This window comes from Pan troglodytes, chromosome 15, assembly GCF_028858775.2.
Source record: "Pan troglodytes isolate AG18354 chromosome 15, NHGRI_mPanTro3-v2.0_pri, whole genome shotgun sequence".
Taxonomy (NCBI): domain Eukaryota; kingdom Metazoa; phylum Chordata; class Mammalia; order Primates; family Hominidae; genus Pan; species Pan troglodytes.
The window spans coordinates 38076462-38102450 of NC_072413.2; the positions used below are offsets into that span (position 1 = coordinate 38076462).

General features: G+C 36.9%; 1 long non-coding RNA gene across 1 annotated transcript in view; it reads left to right on the plus strand.

Moving 5' to 3' along the window:
* The first annotated feature begins 20496 nt into the window (after positions 1-20496).
* The window catches only part of LOC134808290 (uncharacterized), a 371722-nt gene continuing 366229 nt past the window's right edge, over positions 20497-25989 (plus strand). Inside the window, exon 1 of the long non-coding RNA XR_010150928.1 lies at positions 20497-20646. This is a non-coding gene — a long non-coding RNA (uncharacterized LOC134808290). The remainder of the gene's footprint in view (positions 20647-25989) is intronic.

Genomic DNA, 25989 nt, shown 5'->3' on the forward strand with positions numbered 1-25989 from the left:
ACTACACTATATTCTACATTCTTTATGTTATAGATCTCTACCTCTTTGTGTGTTATTTTCATGATCTTAAGTAGCTGTTAATAAGGTTGATTACTGTATTAATAACTGGCAAAGAACATTTCTGAATCTTGCAGATGTTCAATATATTTTATTTTCAGCTATAAACTTTAAGGAGAGCAAGGGTGCAGAGTAGGAAATACTTTGAAGACAATGTAATCTATGAATTCTTTATAAATTTTTATTTTGAAAAATGAAAAAACCACCCTTACCCTTTAGAAAAGATTAATTCATGAGAAGCTTTACACAAAAGGAGCTTATTGCCTATGGTGGAAGTGTGTGTTGTATTATCTGTATGGCTTGTGTCACCTGCTACCATGAGAGATGAAGGTAGTTGGAAGGGGGTGAGCAGTAAATTATCCAAGACTTTGAAAGTAATAAAAGAAACCATGGGCTGAAAAAAAGACATTCTAGACGTAATTCGCAGATTTATTGTAATCATTTTCAAAGCACTGAAACAGACCAAATGTGTGGAGAAATTATTTCTGATTGCATACTGAAATTTTAAAGGCACTCAGATGTCTGAGGTTTGTGTTCCATATAGAAACTCACTTTGAATGCTAGGTTTGGGAATTGGATAGAAAAAGGAAGAGATTCACATTTTGAATAAGCCCGAGAAGCAGAAAGGCAGGAGAAGCTTACAAGAAGGCAAAAACTCTAAAGAGATTAAAGTGAGACTTGGCCTGGATAGCAAAGCGAAATAAAAAAAAAAAATCTATCTGGGAACAAAAAGGGCTCAAAAATAGTCATTGCAATGTGAATAAAGGTTAAATGATTCTTGCCTAAAACTAGAAGAATACTGTGACTTAGTATATTGAAGCAAGAGGCAGGCATAGATACTTGGTGGGAAAAAAATCATACAGGGCTGGGCACAGTGGCTCACGCCTGTAATCCCCGCACTTTGGGAGGCTGAGGCGGGTGGATCACCTGAGATCAGGAGTTCGAGACCAGCCTGGCTAACATGGTGAAACCCTCTTTCTACTAAAAATACAAAAAATTAGCCCGGCGTGGTGGTGTGTGCCTGTAATTCCAGCTACTCGGGAGGCTGAGGCAGGAGAATCGCTTGAACCTGGGAGGCAGAGGTTGTAGTGAGCCGAGATCTTGCCATTGCACTCCAGCTTGGGCAACAAGAGCGAAACTCCATCTCAAAAAACAAAAAATCATACAGATGACTTTCGTTCTATTTTCTATTCTAATTTGTTCACTAGAAACCTTGGGACTCATATTCCCTGCCTTTTCTGTAAAAAGTGGACAATGAGGTACTGGTTGAATTTGTATATATCACATAGTGTTCTGTATGGGTATATGTGAGTAAGGCTTTCAGATTAGTTTCTGTAATTTGTTTCTTGCTTGTTTCAGAAAACAAAGGTAGTCTTCTAAATTTGATGATAGCAGTGGTGGTAGGCTCTTATAAAAAAATGAGTGCACTGCGGTTTCAAATATTCTACCGTCTCTTCTCAATAGAAACCTAGAAAAAAAGAGTTGAAATGGAATTTAGAAGTTATTTCCTCATTCACTGAAGTTTTTCCATATCACTTCAAAAGATGGCCATCTGACCTTGGCTTGAATTAAGATATACTGTGTTTATGTCATCAACTGTGATTTTACCATTGTATTAATCCTGTTAAAAAAAGAAAGGTTAATTGAGTGTAAAGTGATCTTAGTGATTTTAATCTTTTAGAATTTTGCAGTGGAGGATATCAATATCACACTTATAGAATGTAATTCGTAAAACCTATTTTTTCCCATCAAAGGTTGGATATCTTTTCATTGCTCTCAACTCTCTGTTACTGAGTAAAGATAGCCAGTAGCAACTCTGACATCTGGTTCTTTTCATCTCTACAGTTACAACTCCAGGTTTGCCCCCCTGTGATCCCTCTGTCACATTGCTGCCAGAATAATTTTTCTTTAAACTGTTCATAAATGTCTCCTGCTAAGTCATTCAATGACTCTTCATTAGCTTCAATATAAAAGTTCAAACTCTGCAGCATGGCATGTGATATGTCTTATAACAATGAATGTTTCTGTATCAGTTGACTATTGCGGCAAGAATGCTGCATAACGAACAAACCTGCAACTCAGTGCCTTAAAACAATGAGCATTTTTTCTTTATGAGTCTACAGGTCAGTTGGGAAGTTTTGCTGATCTCACTTAGGCTTTGCTGGCCTCACCTTGGCCCTCTGATACATCTGTGGTCAGCTGGCAGGTGTCAGGTGGCTGGCTCTTGGCTGTGGTGGTGGAGTGACTAGGCCACGAGTCTCCTTATCTAGCAGATGGGACATGTTCTCTGGCTGTTGATCCTGGCTCCAGGAGAGGGACCGGAAGTGTACAAGCCTCTTGAGACCTAGGCTTGATTCTGGCACACTGTTGCTTCTGCTGGATTCCACTGGCCAAAGTAAGAAGGTCAGCCCAGATGCAGGAGTAGTAGGGAAATAGGATTTTGATAGGAGGAGCTACAAAGCCACAAAGCAAAGGGTGAGGATACAGGGAAAGGTGACAACTGGGAAGTTTCTGCTGCCAATCAACGATTCTTTCCTACCTCTTCATCTCCCATTCTCATTAAGCCCCAACTTATTTGTTATGCATAGTAATAGTGAATTCTGTGTAGTTCTCTAAATGCTTCCTTTAATTTTTGCATCTGCTGTTCACTTTGCCTATAACTGTCTTCTGTACTTAACTACTTCTATACTCCTTCAATAAAAATGTAATAATAACCACAATAATGATAGCTAAAGTATTAAGTACTTACTATATATTGGGCACCACTCTAAGTTCTTTATATTTAGTAACACATCTCACTCCCATTCTGAAATAAGTACTATTATTTTCTGGATTTTACAGAGGAGAAAACTGAGGCACAGTGAGGGTCTATAACTAATTTTTTTTGAAGTCAGTATTTGAACCCAGAAAGTTTGAGACCATCAGTCATCCTCACAGCCATTGCTAACAGCTGATGTTGATTGACTGTGCCCTCCTGTGGGAAGCCTTCCTTTGCCCTCCTGACAAGCTTAGGCACTGCTTTTGCTGTTTCGCATATTCCTCTGTGATGAACACTAGCTGGTTCTTGCCACATTGCACAGTCCTTTGTGGCTTACTTCATTGTCCTTGCTTGTGGATAGCGATCCTGGAGGACAGAGATTGTATCCTTTATTTCTGGGTTTCTAGCACCTAGCAGTGTCTGGCATGGAGTCTGGCTTTGGCTCATATTTCTTGAATGAATGAATCAGGGCTTTTCAACCTTGGCACTATTGACATTTCTGATCTAATAATTCTTTTTCGTGGAGGCTGTCCTGTGTGTTGTAGAATGTTTACCAGCATTTCTGACCTCTACCCAATAGATGCCTGTATTATCCTCGTTGTAACAACCAAATATGTTTCTAGTCTTCACCAGATATCCCCTGGGGGCATATTTACCCCCAGTTCAGGTCACTGAAATAAACAAAGGATGTAGAGCAATTTTTATAGTTGTCTGAGTAGTAAAATAACCTGGGGGAACTTTTAAAATCCCTACCTCCTCAGACAAATTAATCAGAATTTCCGGGCATGGGGCCCAGGCCTCAGTATTTTTTGGAGCTCTGCAAATAATTCCAATGTACAGCCATATTTGAGAACCCCTGGCCCAGAGGCTTAAACTTTTGAAGATTCTTACTGGTTCCACACCTGTGAAGCCTTCCCTTAGAGTCCCACTGTATGTGAAATTGCTTTCCTATTATTAACTTTTTTGAAGTTGGGGACTACATCTTATATTTCTTTGAATTTTCCTAAGAGGCTAGCACAGTGCTTTATATAGTTGGCATTTCTTTTTAACCTTTCAGGTGAGATTGAATTTGTATTAGATGAAAAAACAAATCAAAGTTAACCATCCCCACAGCCAAGAAAAGACGGGGCAAAGAACTGTCTGCAAGGCATTTTCATTGGCAGTTGTTTGACTAGTAGTGCTTACTGAAGTTTCCGAGTTTATATTCACTGAACTAATGGGATGCACTGTGTCTTTGTCCCAACATGCTGTTTGCATGGCACATGGTATAATAATATTGCTGTTGCCTGCTTTTACATTGCTCAGTCCTCCAATTTTTTTTTTTTTAGATTGAAAGGGACCCATGTTACAGATGATACTTTGAAGGCAGCTGTGAAATTTTTTTTTGCATCTCAAATGGACCCTCGCATAGAAGTCTGTGGATGGGTTATGTTATACTTCTCTGTGCCCTATCATAATTCCAACCCGTTTCACTTTGCTAAAAATACTTTTATCTTCAAGCAGCTTCCTAATTGTATTTATTGTTAAGTTTGTTGTTTTATAAACTGAACAATTACATTCTGGGAATTAAGGCTTTATACTTATTTCTTTATATGGTGGGATATTGATTAGTACCAAATTACAAAACAGCTTCCAAGTAGACCATACTCTGTAAAGAATACAATTCCTGGAGAAAATTTATAATCATAAGATTTTATTACAATGACTCAATGATTACCACTTTTAAAAGGAACATAAAATAAGTAAAGTATAATACATTAAAATCGGTCTTTTGTACAAACAACACAATGTAGTTGCAAATGTTGACCATCTATAACATTATGTAAAGGCAAAAGATTAAATCACTCACGTATTATTAGCATTACTTCATTCTCAAATACTGCTTAGGTGTGGTTTAATTAAAAATTTCTACTGTTTATGGGATAAAATCTCACCCTAAAAAGATGAAAATATTTTGCTATTGCCTAGATATAATAAAACTGATGTTTTAATATTGATCATTTTGTCTCAAAACGAACAGTTAGACATGCCGTGACATTCTGTCTTGCTTATGTTAAGGCACCTTGGACTTTTATATTGTGATGAATTGTGTTTCTGACTTTATATAACTCAATGATAAGAGGACCCTGGCTATATGTCTTAGTCCATTGGGGCTGCTGTAACAGGATGTCATATACTGGGTGGCTTATAAACAAAAAACATTTATTTCTTATAACTCTGGAGGCTGGGAAGTCTAAGATCAAGTGCTTGCAGATTTGGTGTCTGGTGAAGGCTCATTCCTCATAGATGGTGCCTTCTAGCTGTGTCCTCATGGTGGAAATGGTGAGGCAGCTCTTTGGGGCCTCTTTGATAAGATTTCTAATACCGTTCATGAGATCTCTACTCTCATGACCTAATCACCTTCTGAAAGACCCCACTTTTTAATATCAGCATTTTGGGGGCTAGGATTTCAACATATGAATTCTGGGGAGACACAAAAATTCAGACTGTAGTGCTATAGAAATTAAAAAATTCATGTTTTCAAAAGCAGGAAGACTGGTCATTAGTGAGCCTTCTTTTATTGCCGTAAATACTATGCCATAATTAGACTACATAAATATAGATTTCCATTCAATAGTAACTATTCTATTTTTCTTGCTTATGTTTGATAATGCTATTGTCTTGGGAAATGTACTATTCTATGTCCTCAATTTTCATTGAAATATATTATGAGAAATTATTTAACAGGAAAGCATAACTTCTCTTTAATATTATTAAAGATAGATATATTCTAGTAAGTCAGATCTTATTTTTGTCATCCTAGTGTGCCAGTTATAGGCAGTGTGGCTCCTCAGTCTAGTAAAGAACACTTTAAAGCTAATGAAAAGGTGAATAGCATGATGAGAAAGATACCACTGTTTGCTGAGGGAACAGTAGAGTACCATATCTGAATCTGACACAGCTCTGGAGAATGGCTAAAAATTGGTTGGTGTCCATAAATTAAACTGTCTCAGAAAGGTGACTTAATCAATGGATAGATGGCTGGTTCTCAACCTTTTGATGCCCATTGGGTAGTCACTTCTGAAATACTTTCAGCACTGAGTTAGAAATACCTATCAATTTCAAGAGAAAATCTTGTCTTGTATTTGAACAAAATGCTCTCTTACCTTAGAGCTGGTATATATTTGTCTAATTGCAAGGCAAGTCAAGCTCTAAAACAATTGCTGTCCACCAAAATATACAAATAGAAAGAACTGCCCAACTCTTAAATGGTCAGCACCACTTTTGTCATGTCATTTTGACTACCAGTGACAACTTCTGTCCGGATAGCACAAATTGGGCCAGGGTGAGCTGTAGAAAACATGCCATCACCACATCTCACTTTAGCAAATATTTTGAAACTCTATATATCGAAAAAGTTATTTACATGGACAGTAATTATTTTAAATAGAAGCATTTTAGAGCAGGTTAGTTTTTTAATACTTTCAGTAACACTTCAGGATAAATAATCCTATAAATCTTATATACAAGAAAAGAACAGTAGGTTAACTGTTTCCAAAATTTTCATTACCCATAACCCATCTTCTTAAGCTTTAACAAAGATGCAAATAATTTATTTAGAATTTTATTAACAAAATGACAGAAATAGTTAGAAATGTTCACAGAAACATCCAGATTCCTACTTTAGTTCTGTGATCGAACAGAGCATTACCAGTACTCTTGAACGTGCACAAATTGCCTTCATTCTTGGCTTGCCTTCCCATCACCTTTCCATTGTTTTAACGATCACTGAATAATTGGGCAGGTCCAGATTTGCTTTTTCAGTGTGGACTTGCTTTCAAATTGATTTTAAATTGCTCTGAAAGATCTGGTAAAATTTTGAAGATGTCAAGATTTAGATTAAGATGAGGTATAAATTAACTTCAAATTCTTTGCCCAACAGAACAAATGAATAGGGTAATAAAAAACAAATGGGGTATAGCAAGAATTCTGAGTTTTTCAGCCACCTTGACGGACTGCTGAAAGACTTTGCATTTTCACAGTGCAACCGGCTGCTACAAGAAGGAAGAAGGCATCAAGAAACAAGACATTTTCCAAGCCTTATACTTTTAGGCAATATACAGGTAACCCAGTCAGAATAATTTTTAGTTTATGATGTAAATAAAAAACACTCAACAGAATTCTTCCATATTGCAGCATTTTTGTTGCCTCCAAATATCAAATAATATCTTCCCAAGGAGATCCCTTTCTTTTTCAAAAGATGCTTTTCCTATTGTAGACATACACAGAAGAGAAACAAAATTGTTTATGATTGTTTGAGTTGTCTAATATACCCACGAAGAATACATTTTTCTTCAGATAGTCATTTTAAGCTATATTTTTATTTACCAATTTTCCAATATTTAATTACCCTGTGCAATGGACTGAATTGTGTTCCCCCAACCCCAAATTCATATGTTGAAACTCTAACCACCAATGTGACTACTGTATTTAAAGGTGGGCTTTTAAGTAACTAAGGTTAAATGAGATAATAAGGTGGGGGTCCTAACTTGCTAGGATTCATGATTTTATAAGAAGAAGAAAGATTTTTCTTTCTCACCACCATATAAAGACACAGCAAAAAGGCAACCATCTGCAAGCTAGGTAGAGGGCCCTTGATAGAAACCGACAATGCTGCCACCCTAATCTTGGAGTTCCCAGTCTCTACAACTGTGAGAAAATATATTTCTGTTGTTTAAGGCACCTAGTCTATGATATTTTGTTACAGCAGCCCAAGCAGGCTAGGACAGCCCATTAATGGTTATAAAAGTCTTTCTTTTTAAACATTCCCTTCCCTCTTTTGACTTACTGTTTATAGTCCTTTCTTACCACAACTCTCTGAGGAGGGGACAGGGCAGGACTATCATATGATGGGTCATTTCTCTAATTGTGAGTATCTTGGCTGTGTCTGGATGAAATAATTCATTCTACCACTGCTAACTATTAAATGCTTAATCTTCACCAGGCATCATGCTAGGTCATATATATCTGTTCTAATCCTTACAAAGATCTCTGCATAGTAGGTATTGATACACCTTTTCTTTTTGCAAACAGAAAAACAACTGAACTTCAGAAAGTTTATATAATTTGTCCAATACCTACAGCTGGTAGGTGGAAAACTGGGTCTGACTAACTCTAAAGTCCCTACTTTTCTCAGTATGGCCTGTTGTGTTGTTGAGTATAATCTGAGATATCTATACCAGGAGATTTACTCAGTGGAATTCAATTGGACCATGAAGAAGGGCAGCATGGCAAAGAGGCTTTGGAGTCCAATAACTGGGTTTCTATCACAGAACCTTATTTGACCTCTCTGAGCTGAAATTTCCTAGTCTTTAAAGTGGAGATATAGCATCTAACTTTACAGGGTTGTTGTAAAAATTAAAGGGGGTAAATATTTGTAGCACTTGACACAGACTTTGCATCCAATAGTCTTTTTTGTTTGTTTCTTTCTCTTTCTCCTCCCAATAATTGTTTAACCAAATTTCTTGATTATTGGCCTATGTACCAGGCACTTTTCTAAATGTGGGGAGCATCAGTATGAATAAAACTATGCCTTGAAGAAACAGCCTCTTAGAGAAGTGAGATGCGAACATTTATAATGCAAATTAATCAGGATTTCCGGGCATGGGGCCCAGGCCTCAGTATTTTTTGGAGCTCTGCAAATAATTCCAATGTACAGCCATATTTGAGAACCCCTGGCCCAGAGGCTTAAACTTTTGAAGATTCTTACTGGTTCCACAACTGTGAAGCCTTCCCTTAGAGTCCCACTGTATGTGAAATTGCTTTCCTATTATTAACTTTTTTGAAGTCGGGGACTACATCTTATATTTCTTTGAATTTTCCTAAGAGGCTAGCACAGTGCTTTATATAGTTAGCATTTCTATGATATTAGAAATTGAGGGTCTTTCACAGATATGTGGACTTATTTAGTCATTTAAAAATATGTGTGCAGTAGAATCTTTTCTACTTCATCTTCATGTCTATCCCAGGGAAAATAAAGACATCTTTGTTTGAAATTATCTCTATTGTATGCCCAGTTCTGGAAATGTAAATTGTAGACAAGTTCTTTGGATATTGATAATGCAGCTATAATTTCTGAGAGGTAATATAGTGGTTTAGCTTATTTGACACATGCTGTGCTGAAGTAATCTTGTTGAAGAAGCTTTATTCTTGTATCTCATGCCTGCAAGCTGGGCACTTTTCACTTAATGGACAACATATCTTGTTAAGTTCTATAGCCAGGTGTCATTTGTCTTCTTCATGGACAACTGGAATATAGAATAAATCTAGATACTAGTATTTTCTACCAATACAAACTCATTGAAAATGATCTAGAAAAGAGATTCTTATCAACTCTTTTGGGAAAAGCTGAGTGTTGGGAGAAGCTGAGGCAGGGCTTGCATGTCTGACATAATGTAAAAGAGTCCTGGAACATATCTGGGGTCCAGGGTCTAAAACCCCTTGTGGCCTTTGGAGCACCAAGCTCTGTGCTAAAGGGTGGAAGAATACCCTGATACACCATAATCTGAGCCCAGGGCATAAAACCCCTCATGGCTTGTATAGAATCCAGGGCTCATGGCTCTGGAATGTGTCTAGACTTGCTGACTCCTTGCTCCTTGCTCTCCCAGGATCGATTGTATCTTTAGTTAAAAGAACCTGCTCTCCATTATTCTCAAGTAGCAGAGCAAATGCTAAACCATCACAGCTGTAAATCATGTGCTTAATGTAATATGCCCTTTAGACCTCCACATTCTCACCACCTGTTTCTTTGTTGGATTACCAATAAACAGCGTGGGCTCCCAGAGCTCAGGGCCTTCATAGCCTCCACGATCGCGATGGCCCCCTGAGGTCCCACCTTTCTCTCTCAAACTGTCTTTTTCTCAATCCTTTGGCTCTGCTGGACTTTGTCACCCCTACGACCTGGTGTGGGGTCTGATCACCCCAACAAACTCTGCTTAAAATTATATAGAACATTGTGGTATGTGTATATACATGTGTTTTAAAAGAGAGGACCCATAGCCTTCCTCTGATATTTAAATGGGGTTTGTGACTATCCCAGATGTTTAGAATCATTAGTATAGGATACAAGAAATATTATGAGCAAGGATTAAAACAATAGAGTGAAATTTGTCTATTTCTTTCATGAATAATATTAATCATAAATTTCATGGTTTAATCTGAATTTTGTTTTACTCTAATTATCTGTAACATTTAATGACACGTTATAATTTTATGACATAAAGTTCCCGTATCAATGATATTCAAAGGTTGCTGTGTAAGGAATACTCGTTTTACACATTCAAGTTGAATAAGTAGCATTATTTCATTTAAATTCTCTGGGGAAAAAATCAGCCACAGAAAAGTACTCAATTGAATTTCCTATAAGAAAAAACATAAATTATTTCATCAGAATGATTCTAAAAACTTCTGAAATTTTGTATGTGAATAAAATATTGACTTAGTTTTTAATTATCCAAAACTGCATAGGGTTTTTTTGGGGTAGCAGTTTCTGGAATATTGTCTTAATATAACATGATGGTTAAAAGTTGAGTCTTTGGAATCATTTAATCTATTTTTAAATCCCACCATCAGTACTTATTGACTGTGTAACACCTAGCTAAATAACGTATATTCTCTTTCCACAATGAATGAGGCAATGTACAAAAAAAGCTTTGCCTAGTGCCTAGTAAATGTAAATCCTTCATAAATAGTAGCAGTAGTAGTAGTATTCATTCTTAGGGAGAGCACAAAGAGACTTAATGTATACAATAAGATATTAATGAGGGAAATTAGGAAGGAGTTCTGGGGAGGCAGAGTCACCTAGGAATATAATTCAGGCTTTAATCCATTGCATTAGCAGATACTGCCCCAAGAATCACTCCCTGTATAGAGGTAATTATATCAAAATAGGTCTCTGTGTTTGAGCTAAGACTGTGAAATACAGCTAGCCTACAAAACCCTGAACATAACATAATTGATAATCCACAAAGACACAAATTTTGTGAGATAATGCAAAGTTGTCAATGCTATGCAACTACTGTTGTATTGATTGTATTGTGTGTAAATGATTTTCTGTATTTTGTACGTGAGAAAATTTTAGCTATGTCTTTCTGCAGGTACACCAGGGAGCACTTGTTACATTTATGTGCTATATTATTTTTATGTTTGGTTGTGAGTGTTGAAAAAGCCTTGTTTTAAATGTAATTACAATTTGATAATACCTTAAAAAGTGATATCTTTTTCTTACTCTTCTTTTCCCCATTTCTGTATGTCCAGTTATAGAGAGGCCTCTATTGAGTGTTCTGGACCCATCTAGTTTTCCTTCTAGGGAGTTAATATTAATTAGAGCTAATGTTCATTTAGTGCTTTCTATGGGTAGGCACTAAGACCTCTATCAGTTTTATTTTGCTTAATCCTCACAGTAACCCTGAAAGGTAAGAACTACCATTATCTCTATATCATAGATGAAGAAATTGGATCTTAGGGTAATTCTTCTGCTTAAGCTAGCACAGATAGTGAGTGGTAAAGCCACAATTCAAACCTCTGTGTGCTCCCAGAGCCCATATGCTACTATATGATATTAGCCTGCATCTCAGAAGGGAAAGCAAGATGAGCCATTGAGTGTAGAACTTGTTACCAATAAAAATTACCTGCACCTGTGTGCCCTGGCGCCACTTCTAAGATGTTTTTGCCAAAAGTAAAAAACTACTGTCTGATGCTCATGTTCATAATGTGCCACGTACTTTCTCTCCAAACTCTTGAATGCATATCACATCAATTTTTCCCCAAACACCGAAGAAATAGGATTTATTCATTTATTTCACCTTGGTTGCATGTCTATAGAACCAAGGCAATGTTTTAAGCACTTGTAATTTGTTTAATCCCTGAACAAAACACAAAACAAAACAGACTATGCCTTTTTGGAGGAGTTTTGTGGATTTCAATGTAAGGGAAATTGACAGCATCTAAGAAAAAGGGAGAGTGTCTAACAAACAACTGGGCAATCATGTAGAGTAGGTTTTAATCAGCATTCATTTCTTAAATGTTAGGAATGCTGAAGACAAATATGCCTGGAGTAGAATTTTTTTTTGGTTTTATAGATTATACTATCATCATTCTTTCTCATCTTTGTTTTCCTACCTATTAAATAGGGCTACCGAAAGAGAAAGTTGTGCATTCCTCTGTCTTAGGATATGTAGTCTTCACTTTTCCCATACTTGGACATGTTATATATTTTTTGGTGGCAGAAATGAGAGAGATCAATAATCAATACTGTTGGTTGGAAGATGTCAAGTAAAACTTCCATCCATCCGGACACTGTTCTTTGTTCATGCATGGATGCTAGATGCCACAAGATCTTGAAAGCTAATAAGAAGGCAGACTAGGGATCTTTCAATCCAGGATGACATGGGGGAAGGGAAGATTACTATTATTTTTAACAAATCTCTTGATTATGTTTCTGCTATTTGTCATAGTATTTGAGTTTTGTGGTGCTGACACTGTAGAACTAAAACATGAAGAGGATTGTGAAAACTTACAATGGGAGAACTTCTTCCCCCAATGTAATGTAGCCAAGATGTACAGCTTTTATAGGTGATTGGAGTCCTCCATGACCTTACATAGGAACGTACAAGTACGTACTAATACAATCTCTTAAATGTGAGCAAACTAGAATGGTTCTGTCTTTTCTGTGTTCTCTAGCACTCCCAAAGATTCCTTCCTTAAAGGGAAGTCTTGTTGCAATGACATATTGAAGGGCAATAATCTTCATGAGCATTGGAAAGAGAAAAATAGCAAGCTTGACTAACAGTATTTTTTGAAGATTCTTCAAGATTTACTCAAGATATTTTTTTTCTTAAGAGTTCCAATCTGGAGTGACTCCTGATTATGCACTGAAACCTTTGAAGAACTTCCTATGTGTTTATAAAATGATTCATTCTACTTTGTTGAGCTCTTAAATGCCTGTGCCCCAAACACAGTAAAAGCCCATGACTATGTTCAATATTATTAGGAACATGGAAGAGTGAGTCATTTTTCCACCTCTGTTTAATGAAACCTCTTTGGTCTGATGAGACTGTGTGATCTAGGGTTTTAAACTCAAAGTATATTAACTAGAAAATATAGAAGCTAAGAAAAAAATGCAGAAAAGCCATCTCCTGAGGCACTGGGAAAAGCTAAGAGTCTTAAGTTGGAAAACGATAGAGTTTTGTAATAAATATGATAAACAATATAAGCCAGTGGGTTTATGTTCCAGTGAAATCTTTACTAAATATGTGTTATTTTCTAAAATACTCTTACTGTTTAAATAAATGCATACTTAAACTGCTTAATAATTTAAACATTTAGAACTTATCTGGTAGAATACTGTGCACCTTACATAAATGAACTGATTAACTGACTTAACACTTATAACATTCCCAAGGGTTAGCTACTATTACTGTTCTCAGTTTACAGATGAAGAAGTTGAGGGACAGAGATATAAGGTAACTTGGTCATTGTCATGTACACAAGGAGTAGTGGCTCCAGAACTTGAATCCAGGTAGTCTTTCTCCGGAACTCATACTCCTAACCACTAAATGTTTCTCAGTAGGTTATCTATTTTTGTTCCCATATCAGGCAGTTTATTAATAGCTTACATCAATATGTATACTGTTGTAAGTACTATTTTATCACATTTAGAGAGCTATTTTCGGCTGGGCACGGTGGCTCACATCTGTAATCATAGCACTTTGGGAGGCTGAGGTGGGCAGATCACGAGGTCAAGAGATTGAGACCATCCTGGCCAACATGGTGCAACCCCATCTCTACTAAAAATACAAAAATTAGCCGGGCATGGTGGCGCACGCCTGTAGTCCCAGCTACTCGGGAGGCTGAGGAAGAAGAATCGCTTGAACCCAGGAGGCGGAGGTTATGGTGTGCCAAGACTGCACCCCTGCAATCCAGCCTGGCAACAGCACGAGACTCCATCTCAACAACAACAACAACAACAACAACAACAACAAAGCTATTTTCTATTCTTTGGTGAAGTAGTTCAAGCAAAAGCTGGTTGGTTAATTATTTGTATTCGGGATTGGAGCAAGAGGTAAAGGAATTAAGAAATAGCTGTACTGTTTAGCTGGAAACCAACAACCCAATTTTGTTGCTGTGAAAGTTGACTACTTTCTATGCTATAAATTATTTTGGAAAATAGTTTGAATTATTTATGGATTATTATTTTGGAAAATAGTCTACTTTAACAAAGTATACAGTGGTTAAGCTTGGAAACTTTAGAACACTTTCTTTTAATGGGGTAAGGGAGAAGGAAAATTTTTTTCTTTTGTTTTTGAAATGGAATCTCACTCTGTTGCACAGGCTGGAGTGCACTGGCATGATCTTGGCTCACTGCAACCTCTGCCTTCTGTGTTCAAGTGATTTCCCTGCCTCAGCCTCCTGAGTAGCTGGGATTACAGGCACCTGCCACCACACTGGGCTAATTTTTGTATTTTAAATAGAGACGGGTTTTACCATGTTGGCCAGGCTGGTCTCAAACTCCTGACCTCAAGGGATCCACCTGCGTAGGCCTCCCAAAATGTTGGGATTATAGGCGTGAGCCACCACACCTGGCCAGGAGAAGGAAAATTTTGATTAGTTCCTGGTCAGAACATGGTACTTAGAAAGGATATGGAGGAAACAGTGGAGGTATTTGTCCACTCAGCTATACGTTGAAGACCTGCCAGGATGCCCTAGATTCAAGTCTTATCACTTGCTAGGTATTTGGTAATGTGCAAAGGAGAGAGAGAGAACTTGCCTTGTAGAACCTTGTCAGTCCAAGTGTGGCCCAGCAGTACTGACATCAGTAGGGAGCTCATTAGAAATGCAGAATCTCAGTCCCCACCTAGACCTATTAAATCAGAACCTGCATTTTGATAAGATCCCCGGAGGATTCATTTGCCTATTAAAGTTTGATAAACATTGTAATGGAAGGAAGTGTAAACCAAAGATAAAATTCTAAGGTTCCCCTAACCATCTGAATGGATCCCTTCTCTCTGCCAAGGGCATTCCAGAGTTAACCTGAAAAACTAGTTCATGACGGAAGAGGGGGTCAGACCTGCCTCTTTATACCCTTCAGCATTAACATCAACACAGACCTTAAGTCTGATAAGAAACACTTATAGTCCGTTCTCACTCAGACATTCTTTTCTATTGATAATAACTCTTTCAACTAATTGCCAATCAGAAAAATTTTAAATTTACCTATGACCTGGAAGCCCCCACTTCTAGTTGTCTCACCCTTCCAGATCAAACTGGTGTAAATCTTCCATGTATTACTTGATGTTTTATGTCTCCCTAAAATGTATAAAAGCAAGCTATACCTCAACCACCTTGGAAACATGTTGTCAGGAACTTCTGAGGCTGTGTCCCAGGTGTGTCCTTAACTTTTGCAAAATGAACTTTCTAAATTAATTGAGACCTGTCTCAGATACTTTTGGGTTCGCAGGAGGATACACTTTTTAGGTTTCTGTTCTGTTTTGAAGGACAAGAAATGACCTCAAGTACCCTAAAACTTAAAGTATAATAGTAATAATAATAAAGAATCTTTGGCATAAATCTCATCTCTTTAAGAGCCTTCTATCTAGCTGAGTGATTTTATTTTCATGCAAAAGTTCTCTTTTGCAAATAATAGTGATACCTGAGATGATAACAATAATAGCTAAGATTGACTGAGTATGTACTATGTGCCAGCCACTGCCGTGTTTTATGATTGTTATCTCATTTAATCTTCACAGTTAACCAATTTAACTGATATTTTTACTTATCTCTAGCTTGCAGATGAGGAAACAGAGGTATAAACGATTAAATAACTTACCCAAGATCATACTGCTAGCAGAATCCAAACCCAAATTTGACTCTTAGACCCAAGTGGCGTTATTTGCAGACTGAACTGTTTCTCAGCTATTAAGACCTACCCTACTGTTCCTGTAGTGACTTAATTTCTTATCTGATCCTCTCATTAAATAGGAAAATGTAGAGAGATACTGTATGGACCCTAATACATTTAGAATTCTTCAAAGCTTCTAAGCAGTATCAGAATGCTACCATCAAACTCTTCAAAAAATGTCTCATTCGTAAGCAATTGGCATATTTGTGGATACACACTGTATTGTAGAACATATTTCAAAAAAGAAAAAACAGTGGGGATTTAGAACACCATACATTAGGGCACATTTTTTTTTTCAACATTGGAAGGTGCTACTTTTTAATTTCTTTGATATAATTTGGACCTCTGAACTATAGCAGTACTATCCTGGTGTGCTAATGGAGGCTTCTGGGGGGAGTAGGCTAAGACCTCAACAGGTAACAGAAGAATCATTTCAAATGAAACATATTATACCTCCTGCTAGCAGGTCTCACCTCTTAACCTCAGAGTATGGTGCTGTTGAGTCTTTGAAGGGAAGGCCTCCTAGGGGATGCCACCTAATTCATCCCAGGGAGACTAAGATGGAAAATGTTTCCCAAATGGCTCTCTGTATGTTCTTTGACCTGAAGCTTCAGCCCCGGATGAGTGAGTGTTTTCCAAATTGTTGTTTTGGTTCAGTGAAAGATGTTTCTAATGCTCTTCAAATAGTAGAACTTTTTGTTATTGTTGTTCAAGTCAAGGCAAGGGCAACAATTCTTTAGCAGCTGTATTCCTTTTCTTATTTTATTACAATTCTCCTTTATATATTCAGTGTTTCATCATATGCTTTTTACTCATAAGGTTGTAACTCAAAGCATTCAAGCATTTTAGCCTTGTGCATTAAAGACTATCATCAATAAATTCAAATGGGGCTAACCTTGGAGTGACATCTTCATTTCTATGATAATATACAATCTGCAGATCTTTTCATATCATTGGTGACAGCTTGATCATACTCTCATAAGTAAAGACCTTGGAACTTTAAATAAGTTACTTCTTCATTTTTAGCCAGTTGGATTCATTTATTTATAAATGCTTATTTCAGTCATTTCACTGAGCTCAAGCTGTTGATTGATGTTTCATGTGACCATTTTCCTTTTCAAAACACAGGAATATAGCTGGGACATAACTTTCCAATAGCCTTTTAATATGAAAACCTATTTTGTGTATGGTTCTTTCTGTAATCACTTGTGCATGACTGAGCTTAAATGGTTTGCAGACCTTGCTGATGGATTACAGAACAAGCAATGAACTTGCAATTTTTTCTTAAGGGATTAGATGATTTTGCACTGTCCTTTTTGCCTCTCATTTCACTCTTGCTTAGGTGCTGTTTGGTGACTAATTTTATGAGATATGATGAGAAATCCCCTAGATGAGCTGCACAAGGCAGATGGTGCCTTCTGATAAAAATTACATTCTTGTCCAGTAGTGATAGACATGGGATAGAAGATGATGATCTGTTTGTATGCATTTCCAAAAGGAAGGCTGAAGAACTCAGTTAAGGAATAAATAGTTCAAGGCCCTTTTACCCTTTACTACTTGCAGGCCCATGGAACCATATAGAGAACCCCAGGTTGCCATTGATGCTCACTAGCCAACCTATGGCCAACTCTCAGCTTGCAACATTTGTTTCACCAACTTGTTATAGGATAGCATTTTGTTTTATGTTTGTTGACTGATATAATAGGGCAGAAATACTGCTAGAAGTTTGTCTAGCACAATAATTGATCAAGTAATTAATCAAATATATTTTATTTGATTTTTTTCCAAAGAGCTGCCTAGTCTTTGAATTCAACAGTGTTTTTAGCTTTTAAAAATGTGTTAGAAAAAGGGTAATAAAAGGAAACAGAGACTATCACTATAATAAGCGATAAGCAGAATTAGCTTTTAAATTTTTTTTTAGTGGAGATAATGTATTCACAGGTTTCAGAGTATGGCTACTTGCTGTGAAAGCTGAGGCAAGTCACAAGATTTTGCAGAGCCCTTGCAAAATGGAGATAATGGTGCACCCGCCTTTTAAGCTTGTGGAACTTGTGAGATTTGAATGAAATGATCCATGTATATTGCTAAACATAGTACGTAGTAAGTTTTCTAGAAATGTTGGTGTCTTCATCTGTTTTGTGTTGCTATTACAGAATACCAATACAGAATACCACAGACAGGTAATTTATAAATAATAGAAGTTTATTTGCTTCATGGTTCTGGGAACTGGAAAGTCCAAGAATATGACATCAGCACCTGGTGACAGCCTTCATGCTATGTCATCCCATGGGGGAAGGCAGAAGGGCAGAGACCGTGAGAGCAAGAGAGAATAAGGAAGCTGAACTAACTTTGATAGTAACCTGCTACCATGATAACAACAGTAATTAATTCATGAGGGCAGAACCCTCATGATCTAATCACCTATTATTAGGCCCCCCCTCCTAACACTGTTGCAGTGGGAATTAAATTTCCAACACATGAACTTTGGGGGACATATTCAAATCATAGAAGTTGGTTACTATTATATATCTTTGAAGCCATGCCAAGCATACTCTGTTTAGACTTATTTTCCCAGTTTATAAGTGAAGAAACAGACATGTAAAAAAGTTAAGCAAAATTTACAGTCACAGCTAATGGGCTCAGGCTGTCTCATATCAAAACTGTAACTATAATTCTGTGTTTAATGCTGAACATAATTTTAAGCATTTTTTCTCCATAATTTTATCAGGAAACTGAAAATAAGAGGTTTTATGTAATACACAAAAGAACCCCAGGTTACTAAGTCACAAATCTGGGATTTGAATGTTATTCTGCCTGGATTCCAGATGTTCCTTGCTCATCACCCTGCTCTCTGAACATCACATGGGATTATAGTATTTGAGGAAAGGGCTTATACATCTAGCAACATTTTTCCATTAATTTCCTATTCTTTTTTATTCTCTATATTCACTAAATATTTCAGTGATGGTTGAAAGGAACAAACTTTAAAATACATAGGAAAAAATACTAATAAGATACTACCTCAAAATTACCAGAATAGCTACAACTGGAAAGACTGACAACACCAAATGCTGGCAAGGATTTGGAGTAACCAAAACTCTAATACTTTTTTGGCGAGAGTGGAAATGGTACAACCACTTTGGAAAAGGTCTGACAATTTCTTTTTAAAGGTAAACATACACCTCTACTATGACCTGGCAATTCCACTTCTAGGTGTTTACCCAAGAGAAATGAAAACTTACGTCCACAAAAAGACTTTGCATAAATGTTTATAGCAGTCCTGTTTACAATGTCCAAAAGCTGGAAAAAATACAGATGTTTATCAATCAAGAAAATAGATAAACTGATGTATAGTCATATGATAGATTACTACTTAGCAGTAAAAAGGAACAAGCTACTGCAACATGCATGAACCTCAAAAACATTATGCTAAGTGAAAGAATTACACAAGGGAGTACATACTGTTTGAGTACATTATGATAATTATGGTCTAGGACAAGCAACATTAATCTGTGGTAGTGCTTCCCTCCCTAAACACAGTGACCTGCTCCTTATGGGCGGTAATAAGAGACCTGCACATGTTTAAGGAAACACTATGGCTCATGTAATTCTCAGATAATTGTGGAGATCTCTTAAATGAAACTACCCTTAGTTACTTTAGACAGCTTTGTGGAGGAACAACTGACATTATTTATGTCCCCACTGTGGGCGGTTTTACCTGCAACATGGGTTATCCACTTAAAAAAAAACTGATAATAAATTTGTCTCTGACATTAGCTAAAGTGATCAATAACAACATCTTGGTTCTGTAAGCCATTCAAGCCAGCTTGAACTCACTGGCCTGGGTTATTTTGTTATCTGTATTCATTAAATATTCCAGTGATGGTTGAAAGAAACATACTTCCACAAGAGATGTTTTGGATGATAAAAGTTTACTTGGCTTCTTCCTTGTGGGCCAAGGCAGAGTTTGTGCAATCACTAATACATCCTGCTGTATATGAATGAATGCCCTGAGGCAAGCAGAAAGGTCAATACAGAGACCTAAGGAGAAAGCCATCTGGTGGTTTATCAGACTTGTTCAGCTGACTGTGTCTGGGACCGTGAGCAGGGCATGGTTGAGATAATACTGCTTACAGTTCTATTGATAGTACCTATAATTAAATGCTATATTAGACAAATTGAATGGATTACGTCCCAACATGAATTAGTCACTGAGAGAATGGTGTATGCATGGTACAATTCACGAGATGCCAAGGTGGTGTAGAAATGAGGTATGGAGATTGTTGTGAGACAGTTCTCCATGTGTCTCTTGCTTTTCTGCATGTATTAAGAGTGATGCTCTTTGTTCTGAAAGTTCCTTAGTTACAGATGTTTCTTTGTTCAAGATCATCTTTTCAAGGGTGTAAGCAGGCATGGTCACTGCCCATTATAAAAGATTCAGTTTCCCCATGGAACCAGGATGAATATTGACACTAGTTGTTGCAAGAGGGAAGAACAGAGGCTGATTGATTGGCAAGGAAGTCATCCTACACAAAGGAGAGTCAGCAACAACTGATTTTGTCTTTGAATCCACTTTCTAGTAGTAGGCCTGTAATCACCTTCCCATTTTTTTCTCTTTACTGAAAAAATGCACTGGGGGACTATTTGTTATCCATAGACCATACCGTTTGATTAACATGTTTACTACCAGTTCTCATAGACTTTTCTCATATTTTGTTAAATGTCCTCATCTTTCCTCTTGCAGAAACCCACATATTTTCCAGCACTCCATCCTCACTGTCAAAACTGTCAAGAACGTAAAGGGTCTGAGATTGTGCCCTACTTGCAAGACAACAAGTTAACCTGGCATAGTTTCATGTCTGCTGGTAGAAGCTATGAGGCTCCTGATTCAGAGGTAAAGAACTGCTTATATTGTTTATTTCTCACAGTAATAGCAGTAACCAGAATATGAGCCCGTTTTCCAATTTTCATAGAGAAGAGGGCTAGATGGTGCCTCAATAATTCAGTAGGTTGCATTTTAGGAGAGAAACCCTGAACTTAAGGTGCCTGAGTCTCTATAATGGGCATAGTTAGCATGTTTGCCCTTTACACCAGAGGGAGATGCTTTCTGTCTTCCAAGGCTGTTCACAATACAAATATCCTAAAAAATATAGTCCAGAATAAAGAGTAGTTAGTACATAGCTCACAATCATATGTGTGGAAATGTGAGACACCCATGAAGAATTGTCTCCATGGAAGTCTCATCCTATACATGGCTTCACATTCCATGACCTGCTCACAGCAGTGCCCTTCATTTTCATTTTTGTTTTACCTTTCTCCTCCTCCTCATCACTCTCTGCTTGACCTTGCCCTCATCTAGAAGTGCTCTTTCTATAAAATCTTCAAACTCTGAAATGTCAAACTCTGACCCAAATATTGTACCTTTCTTTCTTCCTCACGGAGACTAAATAATCTTTGAAATTAAGTCCGACTTGAACCTCAAACCCCTTACTTTCCTGGCCTATCTTTCCTTCCTGGCTTCACCCCCTTCCCTGTCAGGCTAAGGCCCAGCCACTTTCTCCTCACCAGTGTCAATGCCTTTGCCCCTCTTCCTTCTGTTATACTTGTTTGACACTCGCAACTCTGGGTTATCTACTACTTGTTTTCTCTCTTTCTGTTAGCAGGCTTTCTAACAAATGTGGAGAACATTGAATGACCTTGTTGATGAAAACATTAAAAATGTTGATTTCCAATTTTAGTAGCTTCAGGCCATCTCCCTAGTTCAGACTTCTTACTTGTAAAATATTTTGGAGAGGTGGCAAGCACCACAGCAATGAAAACTGAAATAGGCCTCAGATAATGGTCACAATAAAATGTTTATTATAATGCTAGCAGTAAATATAAGAGGCACTTTTCTGTCTAACATCTACCTGGGTAATGGGCTAAAAGCATTTTACGTTTACAAAGTGAAAACAACTAATACTTTCTCAAAGCTAGATTAAAACAGAACCTAAAATTACATGCTCGATGGATCTATATTGTGGTTATCTTTACTGAATCTCAGTTCAAGTTCAGGGATGTAACTTTGCAAGGTGACTTATGACTGTTCCTGTTTTTCATTTTGTTATTTTCCATTAGACAGCTAAACATATTACTAAGTGTCAAAAGCTTTTGCCGTGAAGGTAGGTGAAGAAAATATGAGAGTGAATACTCTGATGATGGTTTTAGTTTATGATGCATTTCAAGCTGTGCCTTTTCAACAGTTAAATACTTCAGCACTTTTAGTGGGATGAACCATCACGTATTTAAAAAACTTAAGCACTTTTGTTTCAAAGAGAAGAGTCAAGTTTAATGTCAATTGGTGAAAGCATAGAGTATGATGGGTTTTAGGAGGGAAACCTGAAATTGTACAATGTATAAGCATTTTGACATTCTTACTTTATGATCCCTTCCTCAGGGCAGTTCTCATTCAAAATCAAATTTGTGCTGACACTATCAGGCTTCTGATATTTATATTCATGATAATAAATTAGGAAAAAATTAAAAGGTAATAAAGTAGATACTGTTTCAAATGAGGGCAAAAATGAGAGGAAGTCATCAATTGGCAGGAATATGAGGAAGTCTGTATTATTAATGCATAAGAATGAAACAAAAAATGGGCATATTAGGGAGGTTTCTTTTTGTTTGCAAGTTTTATTGAAATTTAGAAAGTTCAGTTGTTTTTTTTTATTATTTTTCACAAAAGCAATGTCAAAAATGGTAGATCTTAGTCTTGGAAACAAAAGCCTATTTAACTTGCTGAGAATCTGACGCAGGTACTACACTATTATCAATATGATGATAGACCTTAAAATAATTCCATAGTGGGGAGAGTTTTAGACTTGATTTATATTTCTGGCTCCTCTATTAATTTAGACTAGCTGCTTAATCTCTTTAGGTCTTCGTAAAATAAATGAGTGTATTAGATAATCTTTAAACTCACTTCTAGTTTAAAATTCTTTTGTATTCCTCTATTTCCTATTTCCTTCCTTTTTAGAAACATAAAGTCCTTGCAGAATTTTTTGGAAGCAATTCTTTTGTCTTCACCCTGGCATCTCTCCTCTCTCTCTTTCTCTCTCTCTCTCTCTCTCTCCTCTCTCTCTCTCTGTCTCTCTCTGTCTCTCTTTCTCTCATCAGATAAAGCATAGGTCTGCATTTTTGGGACTATTATGTATCTGGGTGGTTGTCATCTTCTTTATGCTTTTGAAATAATGTCAGTGCTGTGTTTGTGCTCAGTTTCTTTTGATAAAGATAAAAGCAGATTGCAGGATGCTGTGATCATCTCACTGACAGTCCCTTGGGTATTTATTTTTTAAAACAGCAATTTATTTTAGAAAAGCTCAATGATTTAATGTACATTAATTCACTGATGTTCACATGGGCCTGTCTAGGGAGTGGGAAGGGCTGGTATTTTACGATTATGTGCTCTTACAGACAGGCACAGAGGAGCCCCTGAAATGCAGTGGAATGAATATAATCTGACTAAAAGGTATCTCAAATTTTAACCCCATCTGCTATGGGAAAAGAACACCCAGTGCATGCCTTCACACAGCACTTAGCACATTGCATTGCATTTACTTATTTATGGTCTTTTTTACCCACTAGACTGTGAGCTTTTCAAGGACACTGTGTAACACATAATGAGCCCCGCATTGTTATTTCCTGAAATGACATGGAACTTAGTCAGTGTAACACAGGTTCGTTATTGCATCGGGCCCATTTTTGCAGCAGTTTTGCCAGATTCTAGGTGTTTGCTAGGTATAGATTTTGGAGACCCCCTTCCGCAAATCCCTAAATTTCAAAGCCTAGGAATATTTGCACAAGTAATCAACTTTGTATACAATCACATTTCTGTATATCTTGCTTTACGTTAGCCATTTTTAAAAGTTTGATTAAATAAAGCTTTCTCTCTTACTTGATGCCTATTTTCCCCCAAAGTCACAAAATCTTACCACATTATGGAAGTGACTACAAGTAGGAAAAAAAAAATGTCAAGTTGAGATGTGGATTGTATACATCAAATTTTAAAATTCCTATGATGATGATGATAATGGTTGATTTGGAAATGTGTGCTGTTTCCTTTTTGCCAGGCACTCATGTGTTTTATATGTATTTATTTACTTCTCAAAATAATACAGTAAGGTAGGTATCATTCTCATAATGAATTGAGAAATCAAGATTTAATGACTTTGTCTAAAATCAACTGCTAGTTAGAGAGAGCAGGCCTCACATCTGTATTTTTCTTTTAGAGTCTATACTCTTAACTTTCTCTTGGACAGAAATTAATTTCAATATTTCACTTTAAACCATTTGCAAGGAAATCAAAATTTTAACAGACATCTGAAGATTTATTGCTGAATCCTTTCATGGAACCCCTAATAAGTAAGCCAAAGTCTAGTTGTAGATTGTCATTTCTAAAGAGGTACCACCAATAACTTATTGTAGTTTTTTTCGTATTTGAAATTTAAATGTGTGCAATTTTTATGATTTGCATGTATATTAATAAGTTATTCATATGTAATTATCATTTGAGGAAAGAATTAGAATTCCATGTGCTTTGATGCAGTATGTGGAAAGAAGTTAATTGCATAGTAAATATTTGCTGTTTTGGTTGCTGGGCTTTTGATTCTTCTTCCTTTTGGTAAGAACTCTGATTGGGTTTTAGGCAACCACTCCTGCCCCATTGTCAGCCCCGGAAGTTTCAGTGAAGCAGCTCAGCATTCCCTTCTTCCACAGGCAGAACATGAAGCTAAGATTATTCCAATCAGTCATTTCTTTTCTTTTCCCCTGGTTATAGTTATTGGTTCAGAGATAGGCACTGCAACACTGACTAGTTGTCTTCACAGCTAAACTAAACATTTAAGCTCGCTTCCATACATCATCCTTGATACCACTGTACAAGGAAGGTCATAGGAGAGAAAACAGCTTTCCAGTAGAATGGAATTAGACATTATTTCTTGCAAGAGTCTTTGCAGCAGTCCAGCTTAGCAATAAAGCTAAGGTACAAAAAAACATAATCTGCATTGCACAGGTGAGGAAATCATCATCTCCAATAACCAATATCATTTGTAACAGATCTTTAGGCTTAACTTGAAGGGTCTCTGTGAGAAACATCATTTGGAAGAGTCACTGAACTCAAGGAAGTCCAAACCATGGCAGCCCCATCAGTTGTTTAGTTGATTTATAGTCCTCCAAGTCCAGATGCAATTTACTAATCAAGGGTCCTATTTTAGGTAAGCAATTTATGGTAAGCAATATTATCCAGTGATATCCTGACTCTTGACTCTTATCAGATGGCCAGAGGAGCAGAGCTAAATGGTTGAACAAAGGTCAGATTCTCATGCAGCAAGGGAAATGGTTCTGTTAACCCTTTATTTATAGATACTAAATTCTAAGACTTTAAAAGCATGTTTTCAGGGAAGCAGGTTCATTTTTTTTGCCACTAGATTTTAAGCTTGAAAGGAGATAGCTAAGTGAACTGCTGTGGCCATGTTACTACCATGAGTGGAGAGGCTGTGTGAGAATGGACCTAATCCAGAGGAAGCAGAACTCAGCAAGATGGAAAGAGATACTTGGGACCTGGTGGTTTCAATAAGCCAGGACTAAAACCTTTTTATACAAGGATCTTTCAATCATTTGAGTCAATTATTTCACTTTTGGCTTAAGCCACTGTGTGTTAGATGAATAGAACTGAGTTCTGACACATTGGTATAAAGGGGACAATCAATAAATTTTTGTTAAATGCATAAATGAACATTGCTGAGTATTTCTCTTTTGATAGGCAAAATGAGGACAGATTCTTAAAAAACAAAAAATGACATCTGCAAAAACACTGATGCTTAATGACTGACAAATATGACCCCATTATATCTAGTCACTCAGGTTTAGCCATAAAAAAAAAATAAAATTGAATAAAAATCGCAGGAGCTAGAAAAATGGTGACATTGTGTTAGTTGAATGTTGACATTAGAGCTTGGCATCATTTGATTAGATTGATTCATTCATCATGTTGTTCAACAATTAGTTGCTGAATAATTTTTATGTGAGAAGACAAAAGCCTTTTGACTTTTAGAAAGTAGAAATGACCAGGTTAAACTAATGTAACAGGACACACATCTGAGAAGTGGGAAACCTAGTGCTTAGTGTTGACTTTGTGAGAGATTAAATGGGGGCGTAGCTGTGTGCTCTTAATCTCTTCACAAGTTGTGGAGAGATTGTA